Consider the following 12778-nt stretch of genomic DNA (forward strand, 5'->3'; position numbering starts at 1 on the left):
GAGAGCCACAAAGACGAGTGATGAGAATCGATTTCAGGTTTTTTTGGAAGCGGGAAGAAAGCTCTAACCACCTGAGCTATCTTTCACTCTCACAAGGGAGTTTATTGCACTCCCCCTATTTTTTTTTTTTTTTTTACTATCAACAACTTTATTTCTTACGTTTGCTAATAATGTACAATTTTAACCGTTAATACTATAATTATTAATAAGTAGAAAAAAGAAAAAAAAATACTTGTAATATATATATTGAATATTTTGAAAGCATTAATTAACAAAGGCAACGACATATTTCACATGACTATATATATTTTAACTTTTCAAAAAAATGTCATTTGCCAACATATGAGGTACAAGTTCAACTACTTCCGTAAAAAAAAGTACAAGTTCAATGACTAATATCTCTAATTATTAATAGCTTAATAAGCAAAAATTATAGAATGTTGATATTATGAAAATATATACAGAGATAATTCTAATAAGATGCCATATGACATGAATATGATCATAAATCATATAATCAATCAAAATAAAGTTTGTAAGTAAAGCTAATAGTTACTGAGTAAAATACATCGACAAAAAAAAAAAACTAAAAGAATATTAGTAGTCAAAATAGAGTGGTAAAAGTCAAAACAAGATAAACAAGGGAAATAAACTAAATATGAGTGGTAAACTAATACTACTTCCGTTTCATATTTTTTTGTAACTTTGGAATATTTTATATCTCACAAATAATACCCTAAAGTTGCAAAAAGTATGAAACGGAGGTAGTAATAGGTTATTTGATAGTTTCACCACCCAAAAGTCACGTAAAGTTGACTTTGCAAACTAGAGGTGGTCACACTACAAATTTGTTACACAAACATTAAACCTACTAAAAATGGAAACCTCTCTCTGCAATAAACTTCGATTAAAAAGCAAGGTACGGTAACAAATAACAATTGAAGTCGAAGCTAGTCCAAGAAAATCTTAATTTTTATGGAGTAGGAGGATAAGGAGAGAAAAGCTCCATGACAAATACAAATTCCAGATGTTTTGGGGCGGAAAAAACGGGCGTTAACGGTTAACTTAATAAGCACGTATCGAAACTAACACTAAACACTTGATTATATTTGCTTGCTTTAACTTTAACCTTATGCATAGTAGGGCAAAAGTTGTCCTAGGAAACTGGTAAATGTCACGATATACTTTTATAATTCAAACAAGACAGACAACAAACAGCCAAAATCATTGTTATAGTTATATGGAGTATTTGATGGTGTAAATTTATGCTCAACAAATATTAGAGAAGTGTCATCACATCAAATGCATGAATGAAATCGTTTATTGGTACCACACATTATGACACTTTACCATACATATATTTCTTCTCTTTGCCCTTTGCATTGCGATTGCAGTAGCTATAGTGCCTGTTAAATGCTTTGCTAGTGCTGCTTTGTCTTTGTCACGAAAGCCTTGTTTTGGTAGTTATATGCAATGATGATTTGTACCAACTTAATTTTACGCAATTTCGTGTACACCATCCGTCTCTAAATAGCGTATCCGTTTTTGTTAACTACTTTTTCTTTAGCATTCATATTTGTCAAGAAGAGTGTTTTTTCAAATGACAATTAAAAACAAAGTATTTACATGTGAATAAAAATAGATATTGGCCTGGGTACAAAAAAATGCTTAAATAAGTTAAAATAAAGTTGTAAGGATTAGGCCTATTAAATCGATACATGTGAGACATCTCAAAAGATTTTTTTGGCTAGATGTGAGGCTATATATTTAAGCTTTCAATGAATCTGTTCTATAATTATTTTTTTTTTCAAAATAAATTACAATATTTGGAGATGAAGGGAGTATAATAAAACAAATATATATATTTACTCTCATAATTCTACTACGTATTTTATTCCACTCACAATCTGTAAATTTGCAAACAAAGAAATGTAGTTCTCGTGTGTAAGAGAAATGTAGGTGAATGAATGAAAAAAGTAAATAAAATAAGAGATATACATACAATATATGACTTTGTATGGAGTATATAATAAATGGTATGTGAAAAAAAGTGTATAAGCTGAGAGATAATAAGGAGATGTAATAAAATAATAAATATTACCACCGTTCTATTTTAGTTGACACGTTTTGACTTTCACCACTATTTACATAAGTGTAACTTTGACTTTATTTAATGTTGTGATTTATTTTCAAGAAAAAACATAGATGAGCGGGATCTTGTTTCATCTCATTCTATTATGAAGTGTGTTGTATATATGAGTACCCTAAACTAATTAATCCATTCTTACCATACACTTGTATTACAAAGTGTTTTATAAGTCAATCAACCAAACACAACCTTAATCCCATAAGTGGGGTTGGCTACATAAACACCTACAAGTTAAGAAAACACCCTAAAACGAAAATTTAAGAAAGAACGAAAGGGTGACAATGGTACAATAAAGTTCAATAAACTCTAAAGAAAGTCTCCCTAGATTTCCTAGAAGTTGCAACTCATCATCAAAAATCAAAATCATTCATGATTACATCCCATAAAACAGTTAATAATTTAATCTTACCATACACTTGTTTTAGACAAAACCTATTGTTAAATTCATATCAAATTAAGGGTATTTTCATTTTTACCACCTTCAAATAACCACTTAATTGAATTTACCACCTCCAAAAAAAAAAAAGATTTACTTTACCACCAACAAAATTTCCAAAAAATCGATTTTACCACCAACTAACGGATTCCGTCCACGAATCCGTTAGTAGGGCCCACCTTTTTGACGTTTCTTCTTCATCTTCCCCGATCTTCCGTGTAAACCAACCAGCAACGAAATCAACTACCTCGGTTGGTCGGAATTTCGTGTGTGACTAAGGAGGGGCCGGAATTTGGTGTGTGGGTTAGGGAGGTGGTCGGAATTAGGTGGTGGTTAGGGTTTTAGGAGTGCGAAATTTGGTGGTGGCTAGGGTTTTTAGAGTGGTCGGAATTAGAAGGGGATTTATGGGTGGTCGGGATTTGGTGGCTGCCAAAAACTAAGAAGCCAAATCACCAACAACAAGGATACAAATCGATTATCATCAACATTTCTACAAACCAAAGCAATTAATCCATTACAATACCCACAAATCGAAACCTCAAAACCAGAAAAAGAATTGGGTAAATCAAACCTTGTCAATCGTTTTTAGCATCAAGCTCAGAACCCCACTTCAATGGAGTCGATTCCAGGTGACTTCCATGGTTGAGGATAAGAAGACGACGGTCAGAGGAGAGAGAATGAGCGAGATGAAGTCTGATTAAATGGGTGTTGTTGATTGATTAAGGAATGCCAAGCCTTGGAAACGCATTTGAAGCGAAGTAGTGATTTAGTGGGTAATCGAAAAGAATGGAGGTGATTAACTCCATTGGAAGAGACGCCATTGTTGTGGCTTTCGAGAAAACAGAGCAAAAAAATAAAGAAAAATTGGTGGAAAGGTGGTTGTGGCTGTGCGGTGCGGTGGTGGGGCTGGTCGCGGTTAGGTGGTGGGGGCTGGTCGTAGCGGTTAGGTGGTGGGGGCTGGTCGTGGCTGGTCGGCGGTGGGGGTCCTGACGGTGGCAGCAACACCGGTTGATTAATGGGGATTTTTTTAATTTTTTTTTAAAACTTACCCAATAATATGGCGACACGTGTGCAAGGTAGGCCCCACTAACGGATTTATGGACGGAATCCGTTAGTTGGAGGTGATTGGTGGTAAAACTGATGTTTTATTTTTTTATGAGGTGGTAAAGTAAATCTTTTTTTTTTGGAGGTGGTAAATTCGACAAAGTCATTATTTGAAGGTGGTAAAAATGAAAATACCCTCAAATTAATGAATAAAAAGAAACATGCAACCGTCACATCCCATTATCCCAAACATAGTAATAAAGCCGCACTTTTTTCCATTAAGCAAAAAAATTAGATTAATTGTAGTGGTTTCCATCATTCTATGCAAAAGTAATATATTAAGAAACATTGATTTATTTCGAGGAGATGAATAAACAAGTTCGTTCAATGGAGCGCAATATAATCACGTCATGCAATAATCTAGTGATGCAATTTAAGTCGGGGAACAAAATCTCTAAACGTTGAATTTTAGATTTTACACTTACTTCTGCTCACTATATGGTTAGCGTAACACTTGTAATTTCAGTACAAGTTTTAATTAGGAATCAGAATTTTTTTGATCTTTAGATTACGTGTAGTACTATATACTATTGAAAACTCCTTTTTACTTATTCTTCATATTTTCTTATTATGCGATTATGAACTTGTAAAATTGTAAACCTCTTCTAATAGAGGTGCATCACACGGCATGTTGCCTTAGGGTGCAGCGCGATAACTGAAGCTAATCATACAATAAACTCATTGTATATAAAGGAAACTAGCCTTAGTTTAGTGTAGTGTATTGAACTAGCTACAAGACATGATCAACCTAAAGTTCGTCTGGAGTATTAGTGGAGTTCGAGTGCTTGCTCGAAAGGATAGATTGGGGCCATTTTTTGGCTTACAAGTTACAACCCTGATAATCTATCCCTCCAAGAGGCACTCAACTATTGTCCACGACTCCAAGTATTGTACTCTAATGGAAAATATGACTAAAAATTTTGTGTTTAAAGTAAGCATGATCTGTTGTTTTTCAAATCATACTAAATGATTAAACATTTAATACATCATCTTATAACACTCAACTGAAATTTAAAATTATATTCCTCAGTTATGTAGCCTGGTTCATTGTCGTTCCTTTAAACTTGATCAAATTTAACTCAAAACCAATCTCATTCACGCTAAGTTTCGCAATTACTTTTTCAACCTAGCCTACTTGGTTGGACTAACAATTGTATAATACACCTCCACTTGGTTGTTGTTAAGAGTATAATTAGACATTCTGATTATGTCTATAATGATTGTCATTATTCTTTAAATTATAATTCGTAATTTGGTGATAAGCTAAGGTAACTAAAGGTAGATAAGCATGTGCAATATTAATCATTCATCTTGAAACACACTTTAGGGTTGAGAATGACATAAGAAAAACAAGTCATCTTCTTTTGTTTTGCCTTTTAAAAATGATGATTATTAGTGGGTATATCTTTAATTTTTGCTTTTTTGAAAAGAAGTGTTGTGGAGCACAGAAATAGGACTAGATTAGGTCATGCAGAATTATCTTGACTTGTTCATGTCTTTGTCTTAATGTTACAATCCCTATTATTTTCACCAATCAAAAAGGATTTTGCCATTGTTTCTACAAGTAGAGGTTAGTGTAATAATATATTTTTTTTTTCCCTTAGAAAAGTCAAACACAACACCAAACATTTTATGTATGTATGATTATTGGCAAATAGAATATAAAAGTAGTTGGCGCGGTTAGTTAAAATTAGTCCAAGCAAGATAGTCGATGAGGACAGAGGTCAAACCGATTTACCCCGTGTTTGATTTAAACTTGCCAATTTTTATACACTAATTTTGACTCATATTATGGTAAAATATAATTGTTATTATGTGATACGTTGTTGAGTACTTTTAATTTATATTTTTAATATATTGACTTTTAAATTTTTTTTATACACTACTTTCAATAAGGTGTGCGTTTCAATTGTTATTGTATCGACAAGTGCGAAAGTAAAATTATTGTAATGAAAATAATGAGTACATTAGTAAATCCTGTCGTGAAAGGTTATATCGATAATCTGATTTGAAAAAGGCTATGTAGAATAAGGAGTAAAATTTTTTTATTTATTTTTTATTTTGTTATTTTTAGATTTCATATACTGCAATGCCTCGTATACAACTATTGAGGTTTTTCCACTTTTCATGACCCTTCACATGTTCCAACCTAGGCAAAGTTCGTTGAGAGTTTAGACTTCACATGTTACAAATTAATTTAGGCTAAGTGGAGAGTTTAGACTTCACATGCACATGCCGCAAACAAAGCAAAGTTGATCTTAAGCTTAATAACCAATAGCTAGATCAGAAATGCATATAGAGTAGAGTAGTGTTCTTTTTTTAGCCTTCCTATCAGTGTTTTGGATATTGTAGAATCTTACTAAAGTTGCCAAAATGCCAAGGATAGCCCTAAAAAGATTTAATGTTTTGGATATATATGGGAAGGTTTTACAAAGTTATTATAGTTGACAAGGATAACCCTACAAAGATTTCAAACCCTAGTCTTCTATGCATTGATTTCGTACGCTTGTACGTACTTAGCTTCAACAAATTTTATGAAGTATGTACTTTGCAATATTTCATTTATAACTTTGTGCATCAAAACCCTAAACTTAAATTTAAGCACAACACATATATTGTTAAGGGGAGCATAGGTTCAAAGTTATAGGGCATGTTTGACAAAGTTAGTTGTGTCATTGTGTGAGTTTTGACACAAACTAACTGAATAAAATTAATTTTTAGAATAGTAATTCAAAGTTATAGGGCATATTTGAGCAAACGCTACTTCAAAAGATAAAAGCTATTACCCACCATTACCAAATACTATTATTTGATTTACTAGTAAATAGTGTTTTGACTTAGTATAAACTCTAAAAGCTACCATTAAAATTATTGTTGAACACACCCTAAACCTCTATCGATCTATAATTAAAATAGGGTTACCATTTTTGCTTCCATTTTCTTTTTATATATACTTTTAATGTGAGAAATCCGAAATTTAAGAAGATATATTATACACTAGACAGTTTGTTTAAATTAAAATACAAGCATATTGGGTAAAATGTCTCTGCAATTTAAGGTAATGCCTGGTTGAAATTTTCTATATGTATAATCTGGAGCACCTCAGATACGAATTTGTACATATCGATGGTAGGTAAATTTATAGCCTCAAAGAGAGTATGGCAGCATAAAATGAGCAATAATCAATAATGCTCAATCTAGTCAATAAACTTTATTTGTGAAAATGCAAGATGCTACCAAAGTGGAGTCTTTTTATGATAGCGCCAATTTAAAGATAGGAGTATAACATTTCCAAAGGTGAAAGGACGTATTCCAAAGCTATGGTGTAAAGTAGTGAAGATTTAGCCCTTTATTATCTTATTTTAGACTATATCCAAGCATACTACCCCATGCAACATGCATGTATATGCTCCCATGAACGAAACCCTAAGTGTAATGACCATATTAAAGATCAGAGATTAGAACTTTCTTCGATAGTTCGCTCAAAAACATACAATGGATGTATATGATTATGTATGCTGGTCACCATCTATATCAAAAAATGTAAATTCATATACAGAGTATGTCACGTGTGTACCCCTTGTAAAAAAAGACCGTACAATTCTCATCTCCTAGCTAAATTTTTGTCATTAATTTTTATGTTCATATTTACAAAAAAGAAAAGAATAATGAAAAAAATAACCTGCTGACAAAATTTATCAAATCATAAAATGTTTGAAAATATTATTATCAGTTGTTGGTTCATTGGCTAGCAATATAACATGGAGTAATAATAAGTAATAAAATTTTTACTTACCGAGGGATTGGCATTTGAGCAACATTCTTTGTTTCCACTTTCCTTCTCCTGGATTACGTTGCTGCCATCTATATCTTCTAACGTCTCTTATGGACCATCTTAGATCTCCACGAACCTGTTATCTTATAGACCATGATGTGAAAGGTTATATATCTCTACTTTCTTTTCGAGGGATAAACTCTAAAGAGAACATGGTGATGAACTCACAAACCGCGTGTGCTTGCATGATGCATATCATACACTTGATTCAACTAAGTAATGATTCTTTGTTTCCATATATTTGGTTTTGTTGAATAATTAAACACGAGTTATAATACTTGAATCGATCTCTAGCTAGTTATAGGTCTTGTGGACGATGGTAGAGGATTGCATATTGCTAGATTCGAACTAACCATGGAAGGTGTGACGTTTGTGCCTGTAATTGTCCAAAACTTAGCAGTCATATTAGCTTGTCTAAAGCAATGACAAGTAGAGATTCAGATAAATAAAAACAAAACTTTGACCATTGCTATTAATAAGACGATGAATAAGTCTTTATTATCTATAATAAGCATGATCACCGTGTGTTGTCACCTCTATAATTAAAACTTTGAATACTAAGAAGAAATCTTATTGCGTAAGGGCTTCTCTAGAGCTAAATAAAGATTCGTTTTTACTTACAACCTTAACTATCCACAAAACAAGTATCCCTTTCAATCTTTAATGATATGACTTCCATTTTGATAATTTAGGCCACTAGAGTTAATTTTAGGATTGCCATATAAATTTTCCAACTAGTTTAATTGCTGAGGATATCTCTCCCAAAGGGCATTAAGATTTATCAATTGCACCCTTTTGTTAAAATGAAAAAGGAGAGAAGAAAAGAAAAAGGAAGATGCTTTGAAAAATAACCCGTACAAAACGCAAATTAAAGATACAATCAAGGCTCGCAAGTACATCCTGAAGTTGTTGAGGCCACTATAGCATTGATACTTGTCGTCAAATCTTTCATCGTTTTTTAGATAAAGCTAAATAGTAAACACCCAACTAGTTTGAGATGAAGGAAATAACACACTTCTATGAAAATGTAAAATTATCGAGTTGCCCTTTTTATGTTTTCTTCATGTACATTCATGATTTTCGATCTTATGCATTCATCCAATATTTCTTATTTATTACTGTACTTCCATTTTATTTTTTATTTATTTATTTATTATTATTTTTATTTTTTTTATGATCATACAAAATTTTATTCATGCACGTTAAATTTATCCAATATTTCTACTTATGTACATGCATACATCATTTAATTTTGATTCATTTTATACGTCCAACATTTCTTTTATTACGTACAAGTATATAAAATTTCCCATATATGCTAGTATGCTACATGCACAAAAGATCTCTTATAATTAAATCCTTTATTTGTTTATATATCTCTTTTAAGAAAAATATTTATTAGAGAATTAAGAACTTAGTAAGGGGCAACATAGTTATTTCACGGATGAGTTTATCATTACACAATTTTGGGATAGCTTTACTCCTTTCTTTTTCTTTCTTGCTTGTTATTTGAGCATTCAATTTTCATATGTTCATGACTTGATGGGTTTTCTTTTGTGATAGGATTCACCACTTAATGTTGGAGAGTACGCATTTTTGAGATAAACAATGAAAAGAATTTAAGATCATTTTCATGTCAAAATCAAAGTTATATGATTCTGTGCAAAGTTTAAGATAGCAAAGTTTGTTAATATTATCTCTTTAGTCCTTTAAATATAATTAAGGTATGAATTTTTGAAAGAACGCCATGTTGCATTTATCCCAACTTATCTAATTATGTTAAAGTTTCTCTTAGTTATATTTGTCGAATCTCTTTAAATTTATAAATTGAACTCAATTTCTCTTACATAAACTTTAAAATATCATTTTGTAAAACAAAATATTAGCTTTTCTAAAGTAGAATTGAAAGAATCAACTTAATTATCAGAATCTCTTACTTTTCAATTAATAATTAAACATAATTAATGTTCTTATCTAAACTTTTCTGAATTTGTTTTAAAAGACGTAATATCAACTTTATTATAAGTCGAAAGAAGTAATCAACCTATTCATAGGCTCAATTTGTTGTCACTCCTACTTACACGTACTTCTCAACATGTGGTCAACATAAGAGAATACTTATTGAATTTAGAACCCTAATCTTGAGAAAAATAAGGTGAATCTATGCCAAAAAACCTCTTTAAACTTTTATACATATACTGAAATACATAACCAATAAAGAAATCATAGTATTTATATAATGTGGCTATTGTCAAAAGGGCAAAAGAATAAGAATTTGCACCTCATAGACAGTTTCAATTTTACACAAACATGATTGATGGATATTATAATAGTTTATGTAAACAAACGACTTAAAAGAAAAGAATTTTAATGTCACGTCTAAATCAGCCAAAAAAAAGTTAAATACTATAATCATTTAAATGCTTGTTAGAGGCTAGTCTAACAAAATTTGGTAAGATCCCCACTTTCCTCCCCACCAAATTAGATCATATAAAGGGAGAAAAAGAGCAAATTTTGCTTTTGTGTATTAGAAGGTTCGATCGAATTTCAATGAGTAAATGAATTTTAAGGATAAAAATGGACGTTGCATTATTTGTCCAAGTTGTTCATTGAGAAATGCACACGTCTATCGTAACGCTGCTTCTAGTCTTCTGATTCCGTTGCATGCAGCTTCAACTGTCTACTCTATTATTTGCACTCTAGACGGAAGATATTTCATACTAGCTAATTGTGTGTCGTATGATGAGTTAATGACACATATATGATTTGTAATTAGTGTCAACTCTGTCAAGGTATGAGATCAGTTATTTTTGTCGGGTGTATAATAGACATGTTTGCTTATTAGCTTGCTTCTCTTATTTTTCTAATAGTCAGAATATGAATAGTTGTTTTGTTTTTCTAATAGTCAAAATATGAGTTGTTGGTGCAAGCTTTTGTCTTCTCTTACCCTCCCTCATTATTACAAGTATTTTCTAAGATACGGTACTTATTATTTAGTTATGTTGTAAATTGATTAAAGATGGCTTTTTTCGTAGGTAGTGTTTTCTAGCTACGGATTTTAAGAATATCTTATTTTCTAATGAATAATTTTTATTTTATTTCAATTTTATTTTACTACTTGCCACATCATCATCCCTACGTTATTAGACATACAAAATTTGTGATAACTTTTTTTTGTCTCATACAATGACCTTTAGTGTTTAAAACCCTCAACCCCCCCCCCCACCCCTCTTCTCTCTCTTAAACCCTAGCCTCCATAATTGAGGAAGGGGCTTCTATCAACCTTTTTTTTTTTTTTTGAAGGAATCAATTTTACTGATCTTTGTTTTATTAGAGGTTTTTTTTAATATATAATAACGCTTCCTCTTAATTGAGAGGATCTTTTCTCCTGAAAGAGTTTTTGATCTCTTTCAAAGTATAAGGTTTTTTCGATCTCTTTCGAATTAAATACAGGGTTAAGGAGACGACTTTCATATTTTAGAATCCGAGATTGTAGGTATAATGGATTGTTTTGAAATTGCATGTTTAGTTGGTGAAAAGTTATAAAGGGTTGCAAAAGCTACAACCAACTAGATGATTAGATGAAAAACATCCTCATAAGAACAAAAAAAATCATGAGATTGTCTCTCCAACCTGTATTTTCCAACGACATAAGTGAGAGATGCTCCACTGCAAGATCTAATCTACGTACGATTGTAATTTTTTTAAGGAAAAATTTATTTGATTCAATATGTTATGTATTTGTTAAATTCATATTCTTTTGTAGATGTCATTGACTTTTTAATAATTTATTTTTACTTTTTAAAAAATATATTCCACCCGCTTCACCTTTTGGGCTAATTCAGATTCAAGCAAAAAAATATATTATAACCTTTAGCATTTTTGTTTACACATTCACACCCCAAAAGGTTAAAAATTAGTACTGATTTTCACGTACACATCCCAAAAGATAAAAAAAGGAATAAATATTAGTATGTATCTTTAGACTTAGCTTTTAGAAAGCTTGTCACTAATACTATTTTGAAAGAGTCTTGCATTAGAAGTGAACCAAGCTATCCTTATCATAGTTAACAATTGATATACTACTATACTAGTACTACTATATATAACACTAAAAAAAACTAAATAAATAAAAAAAAAAAAAAGAAAAAAAGAGGAAGTAAAAGTTTATCTCCATGATAAACAAAATACATATTTTGTTTATCACGGGGACAAAAGTATAATTTTTGCCTTGAAACCGCTACTTGAGGTAGCAGTTTTGCCTTAAAACCGCTACTAACCGCTACCTCAAATAATAGAGGTTTTGCTCAAAACCGCTACTTGAGGTAGCGATTTTACTCCATGATAAACGAAATTTGTTTATCACAGAGATTAATTGGAACAGCCTAAAAAAAAAATATAAAAAAATAAAATAAAAAAAGCCTAGTACTACTTAAATACTCCATTAATGTAAAGGGGTAATGTAAAAAATTAGGTTAATATTGGATATTCGAGGATATTGAAAAAATTAGGTTGATTTATGAAGTGACAATTAAAAAAAAAAAATGATAAATTGAATCTAATGTATTTGTTTTACACAAACTTTTATTAACATTTTTAATATCCATAGTATATATAAGGCTATAAGCTTTAAAAAGGCAATATTGGACCGCTTCTTGCTTTCTTAAATAATACTTCGTATGTCACATTTGATTTGGAGTTTTCTTTGGAGAATTGATTTTCAATACAAAAGATTCAAAGCTATCTTGCACTAATTTAGGAGTTACTGTAATCTTTCATTGAAATTCTTGCCCCTTGATATATCGTATGAGGATTAAAAACCTTGATTTGATTCATTGTAAGATTTGTAACAGAGGATCATAAAAACTTTCCATATAATTATACTCCCTCCACATTATTATTGAGGAATGATGATTTAAATATATTTGTTGATTCTAACATTCTTGTTATCAAAATCAATTTTTATAAGATAAATCGTAGATTGTGGGAGAGTCATTACAAACATTTATGGCAAAATTATGAAGAATTAATTAAAAGCTACAGAGAAGAATAAATTATAGACTGAAGAGTAAGGCGGATTTAGGATGATTAGCTATTAAGTTAGTGAGATACTACTAATCCGCAATTCAATACATGTCTCACTTTATCTTCCATTTTTGTTATAAATGAGATTCCATATACTAAAACCAGTTGGTGATAGTAGGAGTAACTCCTCCACCTTATAAAGTGGAACTAATTCTCCTCTTTCTCTAAT

The sequence above is a fragment of the Chenopodium quinoa genome, unplaced genomic scaffold, assembly GCF_001683475.1.
Source record: "Chenopodium quinoa cultivar QQ74 unplaced genomic scaffold, ASM168347v1, whole genome shotgun sequence".
Lineage (NCBI taxonomy): Eukaryota > Viridiplantae > Streptophyta > Magnoliopsida > Caryophyllales > Amaranthaceae > Chenopodium > Chenopodium quinoa.